The sequence below is a fragment of the Calliopsis andreniformis genome, chromosome 1 (assembly GCF_051401765.1).
Source record: "Calliopsis andreniformis isolate RMS-2024a chromosome 1, iyCalAndr_principal, whole genome shotgun sequence".
In the NCBI taxonomy this organism is placed as follows: domain Eukaryota; kingdom Metazoa; phylum Arthropoda; class Insecta; order Hymenoptera; family Andrenidae; genus Calliopsis; species Calliopsis andreniformis.
The window spans coordinates 12,784,558-12,794,643 of NC_135062.1; the positions used below are offsets into that span (position 1 = coordinate 12,784,558).

Here is a 10,086-nt window from a genome sequence, read left to right on the forward strand (position 1 = left end):
GTTACTTTCGCTCGGGGCGTGTTTCTTCCTCGCAGAAACGATGAATTTCGCGGAACTATTTTAAGTTCCAGCCAAACTTCCCTCGATTGTACTTTTTCCAACGAGCTAGAGTGCTGTTTAAACTTTCAGCCCTCCCTCCTTCGTTTATGCACAACTCCTTACACGCTTCTCGCATCTTCCTTGCAAATGGCGCTTCCAGAGAGGATTTCGAATCATGGAAGAGAGGTATGAAAATTTCATTGGCCAGTCCCTGTGACACCGATGACCAAGCCTCCCTTTTTTTTTCTTCTGCGCTACCCTTGACGATCGTCGGAAAAATCGACGAGCATCCTCTATCGATTTTCATTACCCGCTCGCCCAGAGATTTATGTAAAATTTATCCGAAGGGGGGGGTGGAATTTCATTAAAAACGCGTCCCTTCGTCGGGAGCCAAGGCGCGGAACAGCTGCAAGGCCAAGAGTCATGCAAAAATATATATGTATATGTATATAGCCGATAATTTCTCGTCGCCTAGGGGAAACGCTCTTGAGGAGGAGCATTAAAGGAAGTTGATGGCCCCAAACAAGTTAATTGCGCATGACACGAATTGTGTCCCTGGGAAAAAGGGATTAAGAGGCTTTCGCTAAATAGGTTGTTGCTAAAATAAAAAAGAGAGGGGAAGGGGAAAGGAGAGGGTTGGATTAGGTCGCTTGGAACGAATAAGAGAACAATAGTAGACCAGGTTAAAAGATACTGGATCAGGGTTTCTCAATAGGAGTGACATGGTCACTTAGAAGTCTCACATGAAAAAAAATGTTAAGCTGAAGTTATTGAAGTCTCTTGTAGAATTTACAAAAGTACTATAAGAAGCCTAAGTTTAATAGAATCAGTAAGTGGACTTTGTAGATTTAACAATGCTGCTCTTACTGCAGCGAAGCTACCTTTGTCAATGTATAAAAGTCTATAATAGATTCTACAAAAACCTACCCTATTTAAACCTATTTGAGAGACTCTTGCTAGATCTGTATAACCATTTTTTTCAAGAGGAAAAGAATAGGAAAAAAGAAAGAGAAACAAAGCCATAGATTCGATGTTCTGAAGAAAGCCATAAATCAAAAAAGGTTGAGAAACTCTGTACTAGATCTAGTATCTACCAATCTAATTATCCCTCCTGCACATATTCTTGCTCGTTGCTTGCGAAGTTCGAAGCAGAATCACATATTCTGATTATCAGACGATAATGTACAAGCAAGTACTCAGGTCTTTAGGATCGATAAGCTGGATATCAGAGGTATTAGGGCGATAATTATTAATACCAATTAGCCTTCTTAACCAAACTGCGAATTATGCAGTCGATAAATTTCCCTGTAAATGAGTGAAATCGAGCTGCCGTTACCACGGGAGGATTGTAAATAACCGAGAACAGTAACGAGCCACCCGAGCAAGTAGTAATACCAACGATAAATCCAACAACGACGCTTAACCAATCATCGGGGCGTCGCCTAGGGAATCGGGAGACGTATAACAACACGTGAGTACGTCGACCAATCACAGCTCGGCAATATTTACTATCGACGTTGAACTGGAGTAATTACAGAACTGGGAGGCCAGTTTTACGAAAGGATATTTGGGAGTGCCGACCCTAAACAATCAACGAAACCTACTCTATAAAGCTATATATCAGTCTATGCTTAAATAATCGGGAAATCACGGTTCCAGACGCATCAATCTTATCACAAATACTCTAGCTCTCTGGTTTTACACAGACAGTTGTGCATTTAGGGGGGCAACCCAGCATGCTGGTTTCAAAAAATCCTAAATTTTTAGAGTTTCGTATAAATTATAGTAGAATATTTTTATAGAGAGGATTTTTAAAATTATAGCATTTGTGACGACTGCATATTAAGTTCAGAATATTGTGGAGGTAAAATTTCAAAATCACATTTTTTTACCTGGTATCCACATCTCTGAAATCATTTAAGGAATTAACTTCACAACTGGAAATACTCTCCATAAAAATCTCTACGATACAACATAACCTACAAAATTTCGATATTTTATAATAGCCGAGTCCGAGGTAAGCTGATACACTTTTCAGTTTCTAAGTTTTGCATTTTTTTTTTTTTTTTTTTTTTTTTTTTTTTTTTTTTTTTTTAGTTAATTACTGAATAAAAAATATGTTAAAATACACTTTGACCCTTACTATTCGAAACATTGAATGTGAAAATTTTACTGTATTAACTTGCCTGGATCTCCCTTATACCTTTATAACAATAGTGGTCAAACCGCGGCTCTCTTAAACATTCGCTGCGGCTCCTGGGATTATATTATTAAAATTAATTTATAATACACTTATTCTCTAAAAAAGATGTTTCTTCTATTCCATAATAAAGGCAGTAGAATAAGCCTCAGGTAAGGCAGAACGAAATCAGTAGAATAAATCTCAAGTTACAGACAGCAAAGTAGTAAAACAAGCCTTAAGTCAGACACAGTGAAAGTAGTAGAACAAGTCTCGAGTCAGAAACATTTCACTGGAATTTCAGATATTTCTGAAACAATGAATAACTCTGAAACGAGGACTGAAACACAATTTCATCATTCTTGACATAGAGTCACCCTCTAAAATGTCTAATATTCATTGTTAAATAACCCATATTATTCTACGAAACCATTCCACTGAAGGCTGCAGCTCTCAAGTACATTTGATAACTAAAATACTGCTCCTACCATAACAAGCTTTCGCCACTGCCCTCATAATACCCCATCAGACTCAAACTCAAAATCTGTCCATTTTTCCAAACCCTCGAAGCTGTTATGCCCCTTAATTTCAGTTTAGCGCACCGCCTGCGGAACAAATGCCGTTTCTCCATTGTTCTTCGCCAGGGGTAGCAAAAACTGGATCGTGATGTATGGCTAAACGGGGTAACGATACAGTGGGGGTGGGGGAACGGGGCGAAAAAGCAATTTCAACAGCGCGAAATAATCCTTTTAAGTCGGCCGCGTTACACGTTTAATAATGGCGCACTTAATACGCGGCAATGGCCGTGCCTGACGCGTATGTAAACTAACCACTCGGCCGCCGAGTCTGTCGTTAATTAGAAACGCGGCAACGGGACAAAAATAATGGGAAATTTCACGCGCGAGCCTCCGCGTGATCGCCAGCCGATCGTACGGGATCAAAGAAGGCCGAGGGAATTCAATTTACCCCGAGAAATTGAATGACGTCTGATCAATTCGATCTTATACCACTGCCACTTTATTTCGACAAATCTCGCCGCTCGGAATTCCGACGATCCTTACGCCGCCGTGTCTCGATAATTACTGGACGGCACGTTTCAAAAATTAATGGAAAAATTCAAATGGGATTTTCACGCGGGATCCTCCATTTTTCAGAGGGAAATCAGTTTTGGCGAATCGTTAGTTACAGGCTCAGCGAGCCTCGAATAAAGGGGATTAAATCAAGGATTACTGTATTTTCCGGTGCGGATTTTCGAGCATAGATGAAATCGTAAAATACGATTGTTTACACTATTTCCTGGAGTACAAATATTTGCAGTTCTTTTCGCCTTCCTTAATCGCCGATGACGACTATTTTTCAGAGAAACCTATTGAAAACTTCATCGTTAATTCTGTGGCTCTAAAGTAAACCAACGAAACTCGTAGAATTTTCAGCTTCAAGAAACTGCCTACCCATTCACGTTTCTACAAACTTACACTCCAATTTTTCTAATCCTCTTACGCTGCAAACACAAATTCTGTCTCGCGAACTTTAATCGACCCCCAACCTCGAATATTCCCAAAACGCGTGATTTCGCTTTACAGCCACGGAATTCGGAATTACGGAAACGCCCCATAATAGAGGAAATCAATTGCGAGCAAAGTTGGCCCAGCAATTCGAACAGTCGCTATTCTAATAAACAAGCTGGAAATCAGAGACGAGAGTCGTCGAGTTTGAAAAAAAAAAAAAAACGTCGAGCCTTGTTACTCCGCTGGAGTATGATCGACAATTAACGGCCTAATTAATGTCGTTAATTAAGTTCAAGTATCGATGCCGCGCGACGAGATGTTCTGAAAAAGTGTTCGATGTCGAAGACGTGACGTGCACGCGGGACGAGGCAGAGGCCAGGGTTCGCGTGAACTTTCGAACGTTCGTTCTTTTCGCGGTGTAAACACGAGGGGCGTTCCAGAGGCCCCACGTAACTGGGTTAACCCTGACAGAGAATTCAGGACGCTGCGCGTTCAGCTACAAAGATTCGCAACAGCGGAGAGGGACACTCCAGCGACCGTCTATTTACCTCGCGGAACCGTCAGAAAGCGCAAGAGCAATGTTTATACGATTTGGTGGTCGTCTCAAAGGAAGAAACGATTGTTATTCCCCTTTACTGAACTTGGGAAGGTCGTGGGATGCTGTCGATCGCGGGCGCAAGACGAGCAACGAGTGCAGTGACGAAATATGGTAAGGAAGAAGGCTTTGTTTTAGTAGAATGTATGTAGTAGAAAATCTCGACTATTCGAAACACCAGATGCAGTCTTTTAAGATCGCTCGTTTGCTTATTTCTGAGAGGTTATTATTAAATAATTTAAGAGGTTATAATAAAAACAGAGACTGTCAAGTTTTACGATTTTTTTAATAGGAACACACTCCAGTGGCCAGAAAAGATTCATGGGATAATGGCACCTATTCCATCACGAGTGCAGTATGCGTACTATGATGAGTATTTTAGAACAAGAATGAAAGGTGCTGCAGTATATTTTTACTCTCCTCAAAAAAGAGACAGACATTGACGAGGGTCACTTTTGTTATGAGCTCTTCAATGTTTTAAGTGTCAACGCTCTAGTGAATTCTAATGAATTGTTATGATATCGCATATTCATAATTTGAATAACAGAGATTTTGAATAATTGAGGTTTGGTTAATGCTAAATTTTTAGCTTCAATACTGTCTTATGGACTTGTATTTTCTTAAACTCTTTTTAAGTGAACAAATTCTTCTAGTACCTTTCCCTCTTTTTGTAAATATAGATTCTATATTCTAGATCTCAATTAAAGTCACAAGTCATTTTGCCTTAAAGATACCGACATATTTTCGAAATTTCAGTAGCATAAAAGAAGCACAACTTAAAAAAGTTTGTTATTTACGAATAAAAGTTAGTAAAATTCTTACTTTATCCTAACTCAAAAACTGTGATTAACCAGTATCACTTCCCAACTATCAATAAATTTATCGATTTTGCTTAAATATCTGCAATCCACGTCGCACTAAAGTTCGAAAACCGCAGTCCCTACTCGCTATAGTATCCCAACGCGTCACCCCCAAACGAGCTTACAAAGAATCGAAGGGCTCGATACAAAAACCAATCAACTCCAATTGTTACCAAAAACGATTATTCATATAAATATTACCGCACCTTAACACTTAATATTTTTTTACCAACACTGAAAAATTTAAAAAAACTAAAGCTGACCAGTTTTCGCGCCAAGCCCTTCAATTCTACTTCTAACATCAATTCTCCTAACACTACACTACCATGGTTAACCTATATCTATCCCTAACGATACACCACAATTCCAAATATCCAAAACTGTACATAACTCACAAAAACAACTATCATTCTAACATTTCTTTCGCGTTACTCAGCGTTAACTAAGAAGAGAAACAAAGTTTGTAAAGAATAAACGAATGTAACGAATAATCATAACAGTTAACTCGACAGAACTTCCAGCTCTACTGTTAAACGACTTAGGGTTATCTAACCGCAGAAGCAAGACCAAAAGGAAGTTCCCCGACGAGCTCACAGCGAGTAACATCCGTCACGATCCCCCGTCTTAAAACTTTCCGCCCAAGCGTCGAAGCGTCGATCACTCCCCGCGGTTTTACGAAACGAGCGAAAGGGCGGCACGGAAATTCGTAACTAGGTTAATCCTGATAGGTATGGAATTCCCCGCGGGATTCCTAAATCAGTAACGGCGGGCGAGAACGCCGATAGATCGATAATCTCTCGCCGCAGTTATCGACGGAGGCCGCAGAAGTCGCGTAGGATCGAGGGAAAACGGCAGGCGTTAACGATCGCGTAACGGAAGGCGTCGATCATGCGTCTGTTCGGCGCGCCCCTCCTCTCCCGGCGTTTCGAACGTTTCGCATTTTCGCGGCATAAACACGAGGGACGGTCGCATAGTCGCTCCCGCAACTAGGTTAACTCCCGACTCCTATACCGAAACGACGCACGGTGCCGAGAGACGCGTAAGAGAGCCGCGGAAGGATCGACGTACGATTGCCTCGGTACTCACCCGCGGCGCAGCTGACCGAGACTGGCGACGGGGACGTCGACAGCGGCGATGACAGTTTATAACCTTCGATTCCACCGTGATCGAGGATGCCTCTCGACAAGTCGACACGCCGAGGTGTCATACGCGTACCGCGACGAGCGTGACACGGCCCCTCGGTTACGCGATGGAAAAACGCGTATCGACTCGGCCACGACTGACGGGGAAACGATATGCCACCTCACTGCACCGTTCGCCACCAGCGCGCACCAAACGAAACGACTGACGGCCGATGACAACGACGACGAACAGCGGACGAAGGGTAGAAAACGTTTCCCTGCTTCCACCACCGACACCGCCCTCGCGCCTCGCCACACTCGCGGCGCGGCTGCGCGTGCGCGACGCCGCCTCGAGTCTACGCGTGCGCACGCCTCCCGTCGGGGCACCTACGTTCAAGCTCTCGCCTCGCCGCGCAGTGGTCCGAGCAATGACAGAAATTAAAAATCTGAGGCGCTGAGGCCGGGGACTGTGTCTCGGTGGTATTAAGAAAAAGGACAGGTTCGACTGTTTGTTAGCATTTTTGGTACATTTACCGATTTATTCTCACATTTCATGAGAGATGTTTCTTGTGTTTTGGGGGTGTTTTTCAGGCACGTGCTAGTGACAGAGTGTTTATACTCTTCGGTTGGTTTTGGGAGTATTACTTGTGAGACTGTAGAGTAGCTCTTTTTTTTAATAATATTAGTCATTTGTGGATACTATGTTTTTGTTTTACGATTAAATCATTCTCGACTTCGATGAGTCTTAAGAGAAAATTCTAAGGAAAATACTTCTTTGGTTTTTTGTATATTAATTCAGAGAACATTAAATTTCAGACTATGTACTTGCTCAGGGCAGATATTTTGGGAGAAAATGAAAATTAGTATCTCTTTTTTACCCTTGCGTTTAAAGTAACAAGTAATTATAGTGGAGCAGGTAGGCGTTAAGAGATGAAGAGTCAAGCAAGAAGGACTAAAATTTAGGATCACTTGTATCCAATGTGGATTTTTTATTCAGATTTCTGCCGTCGATGTTGGTTTCTATTTCGATCGAGGGATAAGCGGCGTCTCTGCAGTGGTTACAGAGTTATCGTAAATTAAATCTGGCGCAGGTTTTAAAAACGATGGCTCTTAGGCTTCCGGCGACCGCGAGAATGCAAATTAGAGGTAATTTGAAATTAGCGCGCGACGACGCCGCGCCGTTGTTTGCACGCGTTATCTCCTACGAGCTACTTCCTGGTTCTGATGAATGAAAATTGTTTCATTTGTATGAAAAATAACAATGGACACTGTGCACTGTATTTCATGCATGAGGAATCCGTGAAATTGTTATCGTTTTAGTATATAGTCTATTATCGATGAAAAAGCTTCGTTCTTGTGCCATTTTACGAGCACCTGCAAATGGAGTGAATAAAAAAACAATTCCAGGGGACAGTGAACACTATTTCACAGAATAAATAGTATCTATTTATTTACTCATAATAAATAGCACTTATTTACTAATAAAATAGTATTATATAAGTACAATTTATAAATCTAAATTTATGAACATATACAGTACTTATTGCTTATTAGTATTTATTAATAAATAAGTACTATTATTATTTATTAATAGAGGTAAAGAATAGCATAGAAGAAACCTTATTCACCAATAACTAAACAGTATTCCCAGTCACGTAGAGTTTTGTTTTTATTCGCCCCATTTCACGAGTAATAATCTTGAACATGCTCGCGAATGAGTTTCAAGAGTCGCTAGAAGGACAATCGTCGCCTCGTGTAATGAAGTCCTATCTAACGAAACGAAGGCAACCTTGAGGACCCCTAATACAGATTCGATTAAAGTCGACGGGCCACGAAAAAGTTTTCCAATCAGAACCAAACGTATTCCGCAGGCCCTTCTTCGCTCGTTGGTAAGAGACAATCGGCGAACAAAATGAGGGAAGAAAGTTGTCCAGTGGCCACTGGATATCCTTCCCAATGAATTTCACGGAGGTTTAACGTGGAAAGGTTTCAATAACGCTTGGCTACTTAAAGGTTCACGGCTCGACCTCCTCTCCCAATTCCCTTCCCCTTCCAGACACTCCAAACTTCTCGCGAGCGAAATGAACCGCGGCTGAGTGTTAATAATAAAAAACCAACGATCTGGGTGATGCTTTAGATGGCCGCTACATACTGGGAACAGCTACAAATTTAGGAGAATTTTATGGAGATCATAAAAACGATATTAACACTTTATCTAAGAATTACAGTGGGTTTAGAAAATACTGCTCATTTGCTGCAGCAGTGACTGCAAAGAAAGATAACTAAAAAGTCATAGCTTGCAGGGAAGTGGGAAAATATCGCTTCTAACGTAAAATCCATTCTTCTTGTATTAATAACTCTTTCCCTGATCAAGTTACACGAATAGAGGTGCCCAAATTGTAAGTTTAAAACCTCGAAAATTTGATACTTCTGTATCAGTAACCTCTGCACTAAATCGACTTACAATTAAATTTCTATAATCTCATTCTAATTCATTGGTGTGAAATTGAATAACCCAGTCATTCATCTATCAGTAGGCCGAATTCGCGATTCAGTTTGATCCATTTAGAGCACACGCGTCGAGTGAATGAACTCTGTGTATTCATTCCGTCGATTAATTTTTATGCAAACAATTCAGCCAGCGCATGAACTGGCATCTGTATGGAGACCAAAGCCAGTTCACGAGAGGGACAGTTACCGACGGCAGTTTCTGAGGGTGAAAAAGGAACAGCAGAAGTTGCTAAGTACAGCGTAATTCCGTCGTAACGACGAGAGAGGTACAAACACGAGGCGTCCCGACGCTCGTTTCCACGGGCAACCTGCGTCGATGGATCAAACCGTATCACGTGTTTTAAAGCCCCCGCGAGCCACCTTTATCGAGCAGCATTTAGTCCCGTCGAAGCACAACGTATCATGATTAGTTTTACAGAGTTTTACGACGCCCCGACGTTTCCTTCGCTCATGAATTAGCTTCACGCGAAAGTAGACACCGCTGTGCGCGAACGGAATCGCAACTCTCGTTTAGTCGAAACTCTTGAAGTAAGTAATTACTCCGCTACCCCTCTGCGGGAATAAAATTCTCCTAACGATCCCCTTTTCGAGAGGACAATGGGAAAAATTAACCAATCTCGAAAGTCTTTTCAAGACGAAAAATCTCGCAGTTTGATAGGAAACTTATAATGAGAGGACATACTGGAATATTAAAGTGTGCCTAAAGCATTTTTGTAAGATTAGTTTATACAGTGGCGACTTAACAGAAGGGAGATCGACAGGGAGGGACTCTTAAAAGATGGGTATGATGAAAGATTCAAATTTTCAAATATTCGAACTCTTAAATATTGAAACTTGCTAACTTTCAAATATTCCAATTTAATCACTTTGAGATATTCAGATTTTTCGAATTCTTTATTGTAACTGTAACCAGTTGCATCTGTAATGTAAAATTCTGCTGTGAATACGTGAGGCAGTATGGTAAAAAATCGTTGAATTTTTATCGTCGTCCCTTGCTCGAAAAACGAGTGGTCAATAAATCAATTCCACGCAATCGAAGTTCCAGTAGATACGAAGTTATGGAAAATTCATTTCCCCTCACTGAAGTCTAAATTTCATGATTCCAATCGTTTAAATACGTCCCTCTGCACAAGAAGCTGAGGGCAGACACGTTAGTTGAGAAGTCGATTGATCACGTTACATTATCGATAGGGTGCCCTGCGATTCAATTCTATTTGTAAGGTCGAGAGAGCGGGGCGAGAGAGGCAAAGGGGTGAAAAACTTTCAATACTAG

General features: G+C 41.3%; 1 protein-coding gene across 1 annotated transcript in view; it reads right to left on the reverse strand.

Moving 5' to 3' along the window:
* Positions 1-6,327, reverse strand: part of Nachra3 (nicotinic acetylcholine receptor alpha3 subunit) — a 90,347-nt gene extending 84,020 nt beyond the window's left edge. The window contains exon 1 of the mRNA XM_076377205.1: positions 6,268-6,327. The gene's annotated coding sequence lies outside the window, so the exon portion shown is untranslated. The remainder of the gene's footprint in view (positions 1-6,267) is intronic.
* Positions 6,328-10,086: the final 3,759 nt, after the last annotated feature.